At 34.1% G+C, this 16160-nt stretch overlaps 1 protein-coding gene and 1 long non-coding RNA gene across 23 annotated transcripts in view; one reads left to right on the top strand and one right to left on the bottom strand.

Moving 5' to 3' along the window:
• LOC147827895 (uncharacterized) overlaps positions 1-11451 on the top strand; it is a 55746-nt gene extending 44295 nt beyond the window's left edge. The window contains exon 4 of the long non-coding RNA XR_015451554.1: positions 10733-11451. This is a non-coding gene — a long non-coding RNA (uncharacterized LOC147827895). The remainder of the gene's footprint in view (positions 1-10732) is intronic.
• The window catches only part of Cntn5 (contactin 5), a 1206007-nt gene that overhangs the window by 427972 nt on the left and 761875 nt on the right, over positions 1-16160 (bottom strand). The window lies entirely within an intron of this gene.

The raw sequence follows: 16160 nt of genomic DNA, 5'->3' as shown, positions 1-16160 counted from the left end.
AGGAAGGAAAGGAAAAGAAAAAAGGAATAGAAGGAAAAAAATGGAACAAAGTTTTTGTAAATAAGGAGAGAAAGAAGGGCTGAAAGGAGGGGAGGGAACTGGGGAAAAGGAAGAATCAAGACATATTTATATTATTTACAGGTACAAATTCCCCATGGTGAATGTGATTAGCTTGCACACCTAAAATGTACCAATGACGTTAATTAAAAAAGAATCCCTTTTGAAGGAATTCCAATTAAATGCAAAATAAATGATAGAATTAGAATATTACAATTTTGCAATTCCAGAGTACTAATGGATATACATCGTTCACAAATAGCTATTAACAGCATAAAAAGAGATGCTAGACACTGTCAACTTACTAGAAAAAGTACACATCTCCAAAGGGATCAAAGCTGAGTCTCATCAAACCTCTGGATCTAGATGCCAGTTTATGGGAAAGGCAGAGATACGGAAATATGTTGAATTGTACCAAGACTGTGCAATCAGAAATATCCAAATCATAATGTCAGAAAATCTACAGGTTAATTGAACTAACTATAAGAGAAGGAAATGAATAAGGAAGGACCCCATGGATAAACAGGAACTAAAATGAAATTTTGGTTTGTATTGCACTTTGTAAGTGTAAAAATAGAATAAACATAAAAATGACAGCCTATTATCAAAATATGCTATCGGGACTGGCCATCATTGTTTATTAATGTATGGTTCCTCAACCATAGTTCTTATTTTAGGTAGTTTATAATAATGTTTAATCTTATGTGATAATTTATATTTGGGCAATGTTAAGAATGCTGCTAAAAAATAGACTTAGAAGTAAAGATAAAATCTTTAAATTGAATGTTTTGAGGAACTGGTATGAATTATATATAATTTTGCCATGCATTTATATGTATTTAGTTCTCAAACTACTTTTTAAAGGAAGACTATAACTAAAAACCATGATTCTACTAGAAAGCCCAGGCCCTATGAATCACTCCACAATGAAGTCATCTGCTACTAGTTTACATATTTCATCTTTAATATACTGGTAGATAGGTCTGTTCTTTTTGCTTTCTATTATTTTGTTGGTGTTACCTTCAACTCTGATACATTTTTACTTAAAATTGTCTAGCAAACTGCATCCTCAAGGTATTTGGCAAGAAATTTCCCTCCAAACAGGTGTTTAATATTTTAATATTCCAGGTCATGCTTTGTTTTATGTATTTTCATTAAATGATGTACCTTTGGAATTGGAACAGAATTTTCTAAATCAAACCCACACTATAGTGGTTTTATTGAAAATGAAAAATAATGCAGATGAATTCAATCACCAAACATATTTAGAGCAGAGAAACAAAAGCTAAGGAGTATGTTTTTTCCCTGTTCTCTAGGCTATTTCTGTATTGCTTTATATTTATTGGTTTATACTAGACAGGAGGGGAAAAGAAGTGGGAGTAAAAAAGGATCAATATGGGATATGTATATATAAAAATTCCCCATGGTGGATTTATTTATTATGTATTGCAATACTAGTAAAACAGAAGGAAAAATCAATGAAATCACAAAAATCATTCTATTTTCCTTTGGTGTCACTTTATACCCACTTGCTGGTTTTTAGCATGAATGAATATAAACCATATTTTCCAGTGCTTCATATTAAGTAAATGCTAGGTCATTTAACTATAAAAGAAATACCTCTATCATTAAGATCCAAATTCCAGCTCTTACCACTAGGATATCAATTTTAAAATAAGAAAATCATTTTTGCTAAATTAATAGCAACAAATAACAGCAATTATTTTAATGTAAATACTCCAGATTAGGCTGGCTAAATGTTAAGGTTATCTGAATAATGATTATATTAACAAGGGTCTATACTTTAATCAATCTACACTGCTCATTAAGGAATTGTAGAGGTTTGCTTTTTAAAGTTTCTACTTATTACAAATTTAGCCAGCTTAAAATAGTTATATAAACTGAAATTTCTCTCTTGTACTATAGTAGTGTTGGCAAACCTATGGTACACATGCCACAGCTGCACAGCTGGTTTTTCATTATCACTGAAAGCTCTAAAAGGTTCGCTATCCTCCTGCCTCACAAGCGCAAGATCCTGAGTTTGATCCCCGGTACCAAAAAAATAAAATAAAATGAAAGGTTCGCTATCATTGTACATAGTTTCTTCAAAACCTTGAGCTCATTATGTAGAGTTTAGAGATTATATTCATTATTATCTCAAAGGGTCAACAATAGAAATGACATATAATTATTAAAGAATTTTTATTATCTTACAATCTTTAATTTTAAGATTAGTCTGATTCAATTATTAGTAAATTGATACTTTCAAAGAAATAAGATATTAGACTGCGTTTGGGCCTTTTAAAGGTGATCCATGCTTGTTCTACTAGTTTGATCACACCATGAAGAAAGACTGCAGTCTTTCCTAAGAAACTAGTCCACTGGAAGTATTGTCACTTCCAGATTATATATTAATGTGATGACAATGAAAAGTCTGAGAAATCAGATAAAATATAAAATATAATAAAGTCACTGAATTTCTTCTGATGGTTGATGAGGTTAATGCTTAATTTTCTCCTGTTTTCATACTTAAAAAGGTGGGGGGAGACCATGATGAAGGTTGTCATGAATTCATTGCCTTTTTTGCCTACAACAATATTAAGTTTGTCCATAATTACAAAGAAAACCTGGGAAAATGTCTGCTTGAAATGTAAACTCAATTTTTTGACCCAGAGAACTATGTCTAAATACAATAAATGTTTACTTGTTATAAAAGCCAGTGATTTAAATTTTTAGTTTAGTTGGATTCCACAGTAAAAAAATAAAATAAAATAAAATTATATATAATCAGCCCAAGCATATTTTAATATTAAAAGCATATGAATGGTATAATAATATCCATGCATCAAGTATTATAACTGAACTGTTTTCAAATTATTGTTCAGATTCTATCTTTATTTTCAAACATAGGTTGAGGGGCTCTGCTGGGGCTAGTAGTATAAGGAGTGGAAGACTGTAGTGGTAGTACTTATTTAAAAACCATTGTACTGAATTCAACATAGCTAAATGGAGGAGGAGTCATGTTGGAGAGTCTCAGACAAAATGAACTAAAGACCATCGTACTACCCTTAGAAAGGCTTATCTCTCACAATAGAATTATAAACCTGGTGATTAAATAATTACACATTTTTGCTATCAGTTTTTTGAAAAAAATCCCAATTTTCTCCCTGGTACATTTGTGCAAAAATGTATTTACAGAGAGTTTAAACATTTTTTTTCTTTCCAGATTCAGGCATGGCATATATCCCCATTCACAAGGCTACTTATTATGCTATCCCCACTACCACTGGCAAAAGCACGTATTAGTGCACCTACCACTGAGAATGATGTCTTCCAATTAGTTGTCATGGTAGGGGGCAGGGTAAATCAGAATTTCAATTTCCAGAGAGCAACCTTAAGCTAACAATGTTACTCAATATATTACATTAGACAGGAGGCTAAAATTGCTTAAAACTCTCTGGAAAATTTTAATTGTGACATTTTAAAATAGATCCCTAAGGGAGGAGTTACCCTTTTCTAATTACCATCTTTGCCACATAAATCTAAATTTAACACCTACAATGCAGAAGCAAACTGAACAGAGAGGAAGCCTATGAAAATCAACATGTCACAGAGAAAGTTTTATTCTGATTGATCTGAGATCAATTAATTATATATTATCAATTCACATTTGGTCCTGCTAGGAAGCTGCAGCTGTTGATTTGGTTTTCTGGAGTGTAATTTAAAGAAGTTAATAAAATCTCACCTGTATATTCATGATGAATATTGTTCTTAGAAAATGACTAAGATTACAGTCTGTGAAGTGGATAGCAGATTCAGTAAGATGTTGATAGTTAGAGAGGTAATGTCTATGTTCTCTAGAATTCTTATATAAGGAGTCTAAGATTATCCCAACTTTGCAAAAAGGAATATAACTCAGAGTCCTTTTTTTTTAAAGAAAAATAAACCTTTAAGTTTTATTCATATTTATTTACTAGCCAACTTCTATACCAAAAAGGATAAGGTCTTTGAAATAATTCAGGATTGAAGTCATAGATAAAACTCTGCAATTCGCAACTCTTCAGAGTTTCAGTTTCCTCTAAGTAACCCATATGATATTAGACGTCACTGAATTCATAGGTATGAAAATATGTGCAAAAATACTATATAAATATTAAAGGCCTAAACCTCACAAAAATGTATGGAGAAGATTACTCTATTAAATTTCCTTGAAAGTCAGTTTTTTGTTTTTTGTTTTTGGTTCCAGGGATCAAACTCGGGTCCTTGCGCTTGCGCAGCAGGTGGCGAAACCACTGAGCTAAATCCCCGGCCCAAAAGTCAGTGTTTTACTAGATAAATGGTATCTTCAAAAACATTACTTTTAAGAAATTGATTAATAGACTATGTGGCATTCAAGCGGATCCTGGAGGGTACTGAAAATTACAAGGATTTAGCTCTCAAAGCACACCTTATTTGGTCTTTATTACTGCGATTGCTTATTGAAATTTTTAAATTGTTTCCAATTCTTTTCTTTCTCTGCCATCCTTTATATTGCTGTTAGACTAATGTCCTTAAAACAAAGTTTCATTTTATCTTTCATTTACCTAAAATTCACACGTGCCCTCCTCTTCCCTTGTTTCTCTGTTTATGTATAAACTGGAGATTACAGACCAGCCAAAATATCATTTTTCCTGACATTATTTACCTCCCTGACTTCTCAGCACAAACTGTGATAAGTGCCAATGCAATCCACCTTCCCCACTTACATATGGTGCTTACCTCATCCTCCTTTTGCTCAGTGTATTTTAAAAAATGCATACAAATTGTACTCTTCATTGTACAGTAATCTGGAGTTGTCTTATTCTATAGCCTGCTTAACTATATGAATATTCTGCAAAATGAATCAAAGATTTGCAAGTCAGAGACATAAGTTTAAATCACATTTCCATAGTTGTCTAAGTCCACCAGGCATAGCAGTCACCCTGGGTACCAAGCAGACTTTAAGCAGAGACAATGAAATTGAACATGAACTTCTTTTATTTCAGTTTTCCCAGCAGCAAACTATGAAAACAATGTTTTTCTTGTGGAGTTTACTATTAATTAAAATCTTATATTAGGTATCTAATAAAGTACCAAGTACAATGTAGGTAATTAATACAAGAAAAACATTTATTTTAAGTGGAATAAATACTAATAACCGAAAAGGAAAAAAAAAATTCCTTTTGTACCCTTAGATAATGTTCAAAAGGAATTATTTATCTGCGTCATTTCTGCAAATTCATTGACTGGCCTGGGAAAAAGGATAGTTTATTGGTTTTCCATACTCAGGAGTGCACTTAAGAGCAAGATAATTCATGACTAACCATGTGGAAAACACCCAAATAGTCTGCAAGAGCACATTACTTATGACAAATTACATCATCAGAACATTCCAGAAGCTGGAGTGCTCACCCTCATGTGTCCTTGTATGCTGTTAATGGATAGAATTTACTGAGCTATGACAGTATAGTACAGAAGTCAGCAGCCAATTCTCAGGACAAGCTATTACATATATATATGTAGTTTTTTCTATGATTTGGTACAGGAAAAATGAAACAAAAAACTTGAATCCATATGGATAGTGTCTTGAATCACCAAAAAATAATTAATGAAATTGAAACTAAAGTTGGCTACAACTGCATATTAGCTCAGATTTAATGAGTTGTGGAAAATGCAATAAATTAAACAAATCACACATTTCTATTAATTAATGGGCTGTAAAAGCTTGTAGGTGACTTGGGCAAATAACAAGTTCTTTTTTAGATTTCAGGAAGAATATTTTTAGTAATTATGAGACAAATAGAATTTTTAACTAATTTTATCTAAAAATTCTGTTACTTTTACTTCATTGTATTTATATGTTTATCAATGATCTTTGCTAAATTATATTTGCATATTTAAATTTCTTTACAGGTACCTAGCACCCTTAATCTGATACACATTTATTACATCCCAATTAGTGTTGTTTAATTTTAAGAATTCAAGCCAGGATTTGTAGCACAAGCCTATAATCTAAGCATTCTGAGAGGCTGAGGCAGGAGGATGCCAAGTTAGAGCACAGTGTATACAACTTAATAACTTAATGAGATCCTGTCTCAAAATTAAAAAAGAAATTAAAAAGGGCTGAGGATGTAGCTCAGTGTGAAGATTCCAAGTTCAAAACCTAGTACCCTACAAGAAGGAATCATTTTGTGCTGATCATTCAGACATTTGTAACTGTAGTGGAGACATGTGAATATTTTCTGTATAAAATTGCTATAATAAAGAAACATGTATTGCTACTAAAGCAACACTACTAAAGTACACTACTAAAGCATGGGGGAGGAGGAGGTTAGAGAAAGGATATGAGAGTAATCATGTTATTTGAAGCAAACCTTGAGTGAATCGTTCTCAAGAAAAAATGATGGAAGACTACAGTTTTGGACACAAGATAGATATAATACTTGCTGTATCAATCAAAGCATAGGCAACTGATTCCTCTTCCTATAGTGATATTTACTTATTAACTTATGTATGTCTATTATATCCTAATTGTTGTATTAATGTTTCACAGATATTACTGCAGTATTTGAAGCACTGCATGCCACTGATGGGAAATGATAATTGCACTATATTAGAACACTTTCACATATATTTATATGCTCATCCTTATAAATAGAAAACATTTGACTGCCTTTAATTGAGTAATTAATGCACTACCAAATTCCTGAAAACTTTGTAGCAATTACTGTCATTATGACACACATCAAAGGAAAAGAAGTTAATTCTTAAAATAAACTTGGGAGTTCAGGGAAGGACTCTTCAGGAAAATGATACTAGAGCTGAGATGTGACACTGTGAGTGAAAGACACCTGTGAAAATCCAGGACATGATCACTCCAGGTGGGAGGGAGAACAAACCCTAATAGGGCCAATAGTTTGTGGTACACAGAGAAAGATGTTAAATAGCTGGAACAGCGTATGAGGTGGAGGCCAGGGTAAAACAAGGACAGGCCACAGATCAGGGTAGCACAGGGAGAGTGGTGGGATGTTCAGTATCAGAACCACATAGGAGGATGGCAGAGAGTGAGGAGCAGGAAGAAGGCACAAAAGCAGAAGTAATAACACAGACAAGGCAGTATCTGTCTAATTGCAACTGTTTGCTGCCTAGTATGACAGGTGCATTTCTTTCTCTAATAAAAGACATGAATCATATGGATAACTACAATATACTGAAGATTAATAATATTAACATATATATATATATATACACACACACACACACACACACACACTATTTCATTGATTCCAGAATCAACCATGCCCCAAATTTTGTTTGGGGCACTGAATACACACACACACATCAGTAAGCAAAACAAATACCCCTGCTTCATGGAGATGAAGAAATAGATTTATGTATCTTTCTTCATGTATTACTTGTGAGATCAATGTAAATACAATCTCTTATTTTATAGATGAGAAAACAATCTACTCAAGATTTTCACGTGAGGAGCTTGTATTTGAGTCAAGTCATGTAACCATGTGCAAAGAATTTGTCAGTACAGTGAGAGTGAGGTCAAATCATTCAAAGAAAAATCAGGACACACTATAGGAAACAGCATGTGTTTTATAACATGAGAGAATCAGGCTGTCAGCAGCCTTAGAAACAAGAAAACGGCCTAAGTATTTCTATTTTGGAAGAGGCAAGGAGTGGAAAGATATCACAGATTGACTACAGTAAATAATAGATGTGCATCCAAAGCATGAGATGATATCTGGAAGTACAGGTTGAGTCCAAATGTGGAAGTCTCTATTTTATCTAGCAGCAGGTTAAGTGTTTCTATTTTAATATTTGGGTGCTTGATCCATTTTGATTTTACTTTGGAATATTGTGATAGATATGGTTCTACTTTCAAAGTCCTCCATGTGGGAAAATCAGTTTTTCCATCTTTTTTTTTTTTTTTTTAGTAAAACTTAGTTAAATCCTAATGTAAGGTCTTTTTTTTTATCCTGTGGACCAAGAGATTCTGTGAAAACTATACTCATGAGTATGTATAAACTTTTTTATACTAAGATTCTACCAACTTCCCATGATGATAATTGTTATATACTGAAAATATGTACTAACAAAAAATCTTTTAAAATCTGCAAGTCTTTATTTTTTCATAATATTCAGTGGAGTAGGATCAGTTGTGCAGAAGGGAATCATAATAGGAAGGTTTAGGAATACAATAGTTGGGCAGAGATGGACAGATTTGACAGAGCCATTCAGAAAGTTATCATCTAGTATGGTAAAATGCCCAGTAAAGACTTCAGCTAGGCACTTGCACATCGTTAAGGAAAGTAAGGATATATAAAAATTACTTGAGAAGTGATCATTTCTAGAGAATAAAAGGAACAGGAGAGATGACTCCAGGTTTTCTTGTCTATTAATTTTGTTATAATTTACAAAAGAGAAATTTAGAAGTCAGATAGACTTATAAAAGGAGGATAAAAAAAGAACTGTGGTGCCAAAGGAGATAGTCACTAAATATTCCACTAGAAATTATGAAGTTATTAAAACATAGGTTTATGATATATGGATTTATATTCCATAAAAATAATGGCTAAACATGAGACAGTATATGACCCTGTTTGTGTTCACAAGTTTATGCAAGAGAAATAGAGAAGGTGGATAAAAACACTAAAGGAGGGAGGGAAAGGCAAGAGAGATGAGAGAGAGACAGAGAAGGAAATTCCCCAAAGTTGAAATTACTTAATTATAGTAGAAAAGAGCAACAGAGAAAGAAACAAGGAAACTAGAATTGGGGTTCTATGGAGGAATGACCCTAAGGAATGTGGTACATAAGAGTAAATTCTCAGCTCGGTATGGTAGTATGTGTATAATTATATATATGCATGCACCCATATCTGTATATATATGCAAATATAGACACCAATATATATGTATGTGCATTAATATATAAACACCACATATACATGTACACATATGCAGTATATACACATATATACATATAATCACAGCTATGGCTACTTGGGAGACTGAGGGACAATATGAGGTCAAGGCCAACCTGGGCAATTTAGCAAGATGTCTGTCCAATAACAAAGGAGTAAATTCTCTCAAGTCAACATAGCACATATAGAGAAAAGGCAAATGTAAGTATGAAAGAACCCTGGAGACCTGAGCTCCATCGAGAGAAATGTTAGGGCAGTTTAGTGGTAACACTGTCAAGCGGGGAGCCCAGCAAATCAAAGCCAATATTCCTACTGGTGCTCTGAATGCTTTCTGTCTCTGTAAAGACACAATTTGGGGGCAATTAAGGATTTTAGAGTCTCATGTGAGATAAAAGATGATTTGTAGTTTGTCATCCACATGAGTATATAATTTAGACAGATGCCTCCTCCACATTAAAAGGAAATAAAATCCTGTCTTCAGCAATAATTGTTAAATTTAGATATGGTCAAAACACTCTGATGTTGCTAAAACTTGTTTGTAAAAGGTGGAGAAAAATAAAGCCAGAAGAAAAAAAGAATATTCATACATTTTCCTCATGAATAAAATTATTTTGAAATAATTTTTCACCCAAATACAAGATTTACTTAATGTGTCTTCTGAATTCCTTATTTTATTGCCACCATTGACCCATTGCTTAGCTTTCAAAGAAGTACATTTTTGTTTCTAATTTCTCACTATAGAGTCTTTGCCTGTGTACTGACTTCTAGTTCACTCTTCTAATGGGAGTGTGGTCTTTATATTCATTGTGCTCACTTAGTTGACACATGCAGTTTCTTTATCCTTGTTCCCTGAAAATAAATTGGCTGAATTTGATATGGTTCACAAACTGTCATACTTGAAAATCTCTCCATGGCTTTCCATGACTATACTATGCACTTTTTCCATTTCCCACTATTTTAGTTCTCACAGACTTCATATTTCTAAGGACAGTAAACTCTGCATTTTCCCAACTTTATCATTATGTTAAGCTCCAGTTTAATGGAAGAAAAGTGACTAATTTATTTTCTACTTTGCCCTTTATTAGTAGAGACCATAAAGGATAAATAGTATCTCAAGCACCAGAAAAAACAGTTGCAAACATAATCCTCACTTTTGTCTTAAGCTAATCCCGGTTCCTAATTTTAACTAGGATTAATATTTATACTGAAGCAATAAATTAAGACCTATATGAGTATTCAGGTTTGTTTGTGTGTGTGTGTGTGTGTGTGTGTGTGAGATCAAAGCCATTTTAGTGATTACATACACATATTCCCAAATCAATCTTTTAGAATTTATCATCATTTAAGTAAATGTCATCACGAGGACATATGCCTTTATTACGCCATTGAGAAAAATCAGCTCATGGAAAACTTAGGTGAAAATTTTTCTAATAAGCTATTCTCTGTGCAAGAGTAGAATGTCCAGTGAACTGCTATTCTCTAAGACTTATTTAAAAAATAAACACTTGAATTATCTCTCTGGCCTTGTGTTTTTCTTATCTTTGTAAAACAGGAATTCACTATTTGAAAAGTTGTCTATGATTAATAATTAATGAATAATATATCTAAACAAAATGATAAAACAAATTTTAGCTGAATTTTAAAAGAAATAGAAAAGTTTGACTTTACTATAGGGTTTGTTAAAATGTACTTTTTTTTTTTCTTTTCCCTCCTTCTCCCCACAGTGTGAAGTTGTAAATTTGGAAATGAGACGGGGTGAAAAATCTGGGAATGAAGGAATGTAATTCCATTTTATACTTTTATAGAAAGCTGAGAATTTGTGTCCATGACAGAGTTTCAATAGACCCTGGGCAAGGACATGGATTTCTAGTTCAAAAAGACCATGTGAACATGTATGTGTTATTAAATGTTATTTGTCTTTAGCTAGTTGTCATGCTGAAATGTATTTGCTTACATCAAAGAAAACCTTGTCAAGATGATGCAGAGGTTTCAGGGTTGTAATGGTAAACAATATAACGTTGATAGTGAATATTTACATTTTATATTTCAATGCTAATTTGTGCTAAATCATATTTGTACTACCATCCATGTAATAAAAAATATACTCCATACACTTTGATTAATATTATGAATTTTATATTACCAGCACATCCAAAATGTGAAAACTCAGATCGTAAAGTTTAGATTGAAGTTAAATCTTGCTTCCTAAGTGTTAATTCTGAAAGTAGAAAAACACTTTTACTATTACTATTTAACTAATTTCAGTTTATGCTCATAACACTAATAGTAGCTATAAACTTTAGACCCAAAAAAACCGTTTTATGTAATGCAGGATGCATAGATATTCCTAATTTCCAAGCCAACATCTTCTAAATCGAGTACAATTATAACAGGCTGAGCCATATTTATTTTGGGAGATAGGACCACAATAGGTTTCATCACTGAAAGCTCCATAGTTTTGATATAATCCTTGATTTAAGTTTGAATAATCAATAATTATATTGATTGTTGAATTTCATGAATTATATTTGTTTTACCTTTTGTAAGCTAGAGCATATTAATAAAAAAAATGATATTCTCAACATACTATGTAACTATTGGTTGCTTGGCTTATTGGAACATAGTATTAGAATGAGAGCCATTGGCATTTGTGATATTTGTGTGGCACTATACTGGCATAACCAACGTGAATAGAAAAACACACCGAATGTCAGCCTTGGGGTATATTCTGAAGTATTTGTATTTTTAAAATGTCCTAATTGTGTAGAAATGCATCAATTGTGTTATACAGACTGTTTTTAATTTGATCTGAGTAGCTTCAAGTAGAACATATGACCATTATTATTTCAATTGCTTGGTGTCAAATTTAAAGGTAAGACCACTCAGAATAACCTTAGGACTGCTCAGTCTGTTCCTGAGATACGATGTGCAAAAATCTTCTAACATTAGGGGTATGTTATTCCTTTTGTTTATTGAGGAGATTTGAATCTAGTGTCAGGGTAAGATTTGATTTTAGTTTCACCTTTTAACTGTCAATTTTGGAAAGTAAATTATCTCCTTAAAACACAGTTTCCTAGTAATCAAAATGTTTAATCATGGATAATGGCTAACTTAAAGTATTTGTGATTGCAAATGAAAGTACGACAAAAAGTACCCCAGTCAGAGGTCCCAGGCGTGGCTGGGAGCCCCTACCCTGTCCCGCGCTCCGCGCGACGAAGCAGCGCAAGCTGAGGAGCCAGGCAGCTTGAAGCATCCAGCTCCATTCCAAACTCCGCCTACAGCATGGTGAGATCCCAGGTGTGGCTTGGAGGACCTGCCCCGTCCCTCGCTCCACTTTGTCGCACGGGCACCTGCAAGGCCCACTCCGGCTCCCCTTTACCCCCGTCATCCGTGTCACAACCCTACCCCGCCTCTGGCCTCCTGGCTCTGGATCCACACTACAGAGGCACAGGGGATTATAAAGGCCCTTGACCTGAGTGCCAACAAGATAGAGCAGAAATTAGCAACAGAAGGAGGGCCTCTCTCAGGCTCCCTGATGAAAAGTGAAGCTCAGCGGAAAAGTAAAGAGAATCTCTACAATAAAGGCACACCAGACCACCGTACTTGGTAAGTTGGAAGGATCATCACATCCCATCGGAACCTGCACTATCTTCAGGGGAAGGGCAACTGGAACCTGCAGTAGAACTTTGCAGAGTTCAACCCTGCAGGAGAACAGGGAACTCAACTTGGGACTAGCAGCCAGAAATCTGCCTGAATCTCACAGGTCTGCTACTGGCTTGCTGAAACTCATTGAGTTGTATATGCACACGGCTGCCTACATTGCCTACTGAGACAGCAGAGACATACACTGAAGGAGGCCCATCATTTTTATTTTTTATTTGCAAAAAAGAAAAAAAAATTCTCTCTTATTTTTAATTAATTTTTACTTTTTTCTACTCTTTTCAAATTTTTACTTTTCTTTTTTTTCTTTCTTTTTTCTTTCTCTCTCCATCTCACTCATTCTCTTGCTGTACCACATTGCTTTTCATCCCCCTATCTGTTCCTTTCTGGACTGAATTCAGATTTCTCCTTTATTTTTCTTTTCTTCTATTTTTCCTTCTCTTGATTACCATCAGTTCTAAAGGAAAGTAAATACAGTATCTAGCCTCCCTATTGCTGTTAGGTGGTTCTGTTCACATCTTTGTTCTTTCATTTTGCCTTTGCCTCTTGCCTTTAACAATTTCTCAGAGTTTGTGTGATCTTCCTGTGTCTTCTGACCTTGCTGCTAATCTTTGCTGATCTTTCTACCTGTCCCTCCCTCCCCAACTCCTTCTAACTCCCCATCCTAAAGGGTAAAGTTGCTATATTGAAGAGTTTATTCACTATAAACATATGTTGGGTTGGTCCTCAGTTTTAATTCACACAGATAAAGGTGACAGATTAATAACTACCAGAAATTGTCATTTTCTAAGCTGCACTTGATGCTATGGTATTGCTGATTGTATCACTTGGGCTAAGATATTGTGATTGCTGTAATCAATTTTCCTTCCTGGTATAATGAAAATGAAATAGCCTCAGAGTCATTAGAGACTCAAAATCTAAACATCAGCTATATCTGGAAGACACCTCTGAAAAGCATTCATTCCACAAGGGTTTTAAAGACTAGCAACAAAGAGAGCGACATTAAGCAATTTTGAAATATCAACCCAGGAATTAAACCAAGGACAGTACCAAAAACAAAAATAAGAAGACATTTAAGCAAGGCACAAACTCAGGCTTTTATGGCAAAAAAGGCAAATTCTGGGGGAAATGAGGAGGAAAAGTCTGATAATCAACCACCTGGACACCCTGAACTGATAGCACAGGAAGTAACAAAACAGATGCATGAAGCTGTAGAAAAATTCAAAGCAGAAATGATCCTCCAGATAACTACAGAGATGGTGAGTAGAGTGAAAGACATGATTAGAGGCTCTAGAAAAGAAACAGATAAGAAAGTAGATGAGATCAGAATCATGCTGGAAGCCATGAATGCCCAGCATAAGAAAGAAATGGAATCCATGAAACAGATTCAAACGGATATTCAGGAGATTAAAAACTCCATGGAAAGCATGCAGAGTAGATTAACAGAATCTGAAGGCAGAATATCATATATAGAAGACAGGATTGCAGTTAAGGACCATGAAAACAGATTTCTTAAAGATAGTAAGGGACCATGAGAAATCAATCCAACAGCTTCTAGTGATGCAAAGAATAATATAAGACTGATAGGAGTCCATGAAAAAACAGGAGAAAGTACAACTGATATAAAAAAAAACTGTTCACAGAAGTAATAGTAGAAAACTTCCCAGACAGAGGTAGAGAATTGGACATACAGATAAGTGAGGCATGTAGAACTCCAACTAGCCACAATTAAAAAAAATCTACACCTAGACATATAATACTCAAGATCCCAGAAACCTAACAGAAGAACAAAATTCTACAGGCAATTAAAGAAACAAATTGCCTACAAAGGAAAGCCCATCAGAATCATGGCAGATTTCTCAACACAAACCCTCAAATTAAGGAGAGCCTGGAGTGAAGTATTTCAAACCCTAAAAGAAAATAACTTCCAACCTAGACTGTTGTATCCTGCAAAATTATCTTTCAAAATTGATGGGGAAATTAGATACTTCCATGACAAAGAACACCTGAGAAGTTTCATGAACACCAAACCAGCACTCCAAAAAATTTTAAGCAATATCCTAGAGAAAAAGACAATGAAGGTCACAACTCCATGACAGCCAACAGAGGGAAGCCACCAGGCAAGGTAAGACACTAAAGGGAAAGGGGGAAAATAAGAAATAAAAGAGCCAACAACAGTAAAACATCATGACAAGGATGAGTCAATATCAATCAAATATAACTATCAATGTTAATGGCCTCAATTCACCAATCAAAATAAATAGACTGACAGAATGGATTAAGAAGCAAAATCCAGCAATATGCTGTATACAAGAAACACACCTAACTCAAAAGGAAATTCATAGACTGAAAGTAAAAGGATGGAAAACAGTTCTCCACATGACAGGAACCCAGAAAAAACCAGGGGTAGCAATCTTAGTTGCAGACAAAGTAGATTTCAAACCAAAACTAATAAGAGAGACAAAGATGGTCACTACATCCTTGTGAAGGGAACAATCCAAGAGGAAGAGATGACAATCCTAAATATATATGCACCAAATACAAATGCTCCCAACTATTCAAAACAAATATTAATAGACATGAAAGACCAAATAAGCACTAATATAATTGTAGTGGGGGACCTCAACATCCCTCTATAACAAATAGACAGATCATCCAGAAAAAAAAATTAACAATGAAATTCTAGTAGTGAACCAAGCTATTGAACAAATGGACTTAATAGATGTTACAGAGTGTTCCACCCCACAAAATCAGAATACACTTTCTTTTCAGCTGCACATGGGTCATTCTCCAAAATAGATCATATGCTAGCTCATAGGGCATATCTACGTAAATGTAAAAGAATTGAAGTTATCCCCTGTATATTATCAGACCATAGTACAATAAAATTGGAGATCAATAACACAAGAATCCGCAAAACACCCACAAACACATTGAAATTGAATAACACCCCCTGAAAAACCAATAGGTCAAGAGGAAATTAAAGAAGAAATTAGACAGTTTCTACAAGTAAATGATAATGCCAGTACAACATACAGGAATCTATGGGACACAATGAAAGGAGTTTTACATGGGAAATTCATAGCAGTGAATGCCCATATTAGGAAAACAGAGATAACTCAGTTAAATAACCTAATCCAGAACCTCAAGCTTGTAGAAAAAGAAGAGCATAACAAACCCAAAGCTCGTACAAGAATGGAAATTATAAAGATCTGAGCAGAAATCAGTGCAATGAAGACTAAGAGAACAATACAAATAATTTATGAATCAAAGAGTTGGTTATGTGAAAGAATAAATAAAATCAATAAACCTTTAGCCAACCTTATCAAACAAGGAAAGAAAAGGTCCAAATCCATGCAAGTAAGAAAGAAAAAGGTGAAGTCACAACAAACCCAGCAGAAATCCAGAGGATCATCAATACCTACTTCAAGAAACTGTACTCTAATAGAATGGAAAACACAGAAGAAATGGAAAGATTCCTAGATACATATG

This window comes from Heterocephalus glaber, unplaced genomic scaffold (assembly GCF_053883595.1).
Source record: "Heterocephalus glaber isolate CG9 unplaced genomic scaffold, H.glaber_assembly_v1.0 deba00001429, whole genome shotgun sequence".
In the NCBI taxonomy this organism is placed as follows: domain Eukaryota; kingdom Metazoa; phylum Chordata; class Mammalia; order Rodentia; family Bathyergidae; genus Heterocephalus; species Heterocephalus glaber.
Note: the sequence above shows the minus strand (reverse complement) of the source record. Positions and strands in the feature narration are given on the sequence as shown.